This window comes from Pinus tabuliformis, chromosome X (genome assembly GCF_031772625.1).
Source record: "Pinus tabuliformis cultivar Carrire ecotype Pingquan chromosome X, CPIR1, whole genome shotgun sequence".
Lineage (NCBI taxonomy): Eukaryota > Viridiplantae > Streptophyta > Pinopsida > Pinales > Pinaceae > Pinus > Pinus tabuliformis.
Window position 1 is genome coordinate 1,640,735,078 of NC_142308.1, and position 1,277 is coordinate 1,640,736,354.

Here is a 1,277-nt window from a genome sequence, read left to right on the forward strand (position 1 = left end):
GCCTCTATTGGTTAATGAAGAGTTTATTAGGCAAAGCAATGGAACAAATTTATGTGGGAATGGCAATGAAACTCCAAGGTATGGCAAGTTAGAAGTAGCATTTGCAGAAAATCTTATTCCAGCTCATAAACAAGACATCAGGCTAGATAGAATTGACTGCCACATTCCTTTCATACTGGAACTGAATGAGATGCTCGGGGCATCAGCCAAGGATCTGGCTCCTGTTGAATCTAGCTCGGAGGAGCAGAAGGGATAGACTCTTACCTATGCATATTTTTGTTTCATGCGGATAACTTTTAATTTCTATTATACAAATATCAGTTTAGATAGATATGTAGTGTATGGACATGAAACAAAGACATATCTAGCTTGGCTAGAGAGATTAAGATTCTATTGTTTTTGGATGGCTTACAATGCAGACAGGTGGCTAACAAACTTGGTTTCCCTTCGGGGCAAGTTGAGGCCACCTAGTCAATCTATGTGGTGTAAATTTTCCTTTGTTTAATAGAAAATGGAATGGTCCTGCTAAGCTTAACAAAAATAATAATAAAATTATAAAAAATTATGGAATATTTTTTTATAATATTAATCATCCAAACACAATTATAAGTTATTTGCACATAATTTTATAAAAACCATTTTGGAGTACAACATTTTTTTAATATTATTCAATTAATTTACACTTATACTTTAATTTTGTATATACATTTTATTTTTATTTTGTTTATTTATTTTTATTAAATTTTGTATCCATAATATTTTTATTAAACAAAAAAATATTCTTGTTCATTTTTTGTTATTAGAAAACTAGACCAGTTTCATAGGTTCATAGCTTTTCAATATGAAGATGACTCAATTCTTTTGATATTCTTAAGTTCATAGCTTTTCAATATGAGGGTGACTCAATTCTTTCGATATTCTTTTGCTATTTATTTTTAAGTTAAAGAAGTGTAGAAATTTTTCCTATTTTTTCCTTACAATTTAACAACATAGATATAGATAAATTTTTCTACTAATCTCCACTCCTCCCCACCAACACCTTTCCCATAGTTTTCTTTACTTGTCAATAAAAATTTAGAGATACTTGTAAAAGCAATATCCCCTAATAAAAATGTTAGGGACCATTGACTCACATTTTTTTCAATTTCCTTATCCTCTATGAATTTCCTCTCTACCTTGGCTTTTTCTTTATGTGATATTGATTTCATTATTTCCTACTTGTAAAATGTGTTCCCAGTATAAAACTAATGATTTCTCCCCATAACAACACCCCAAAG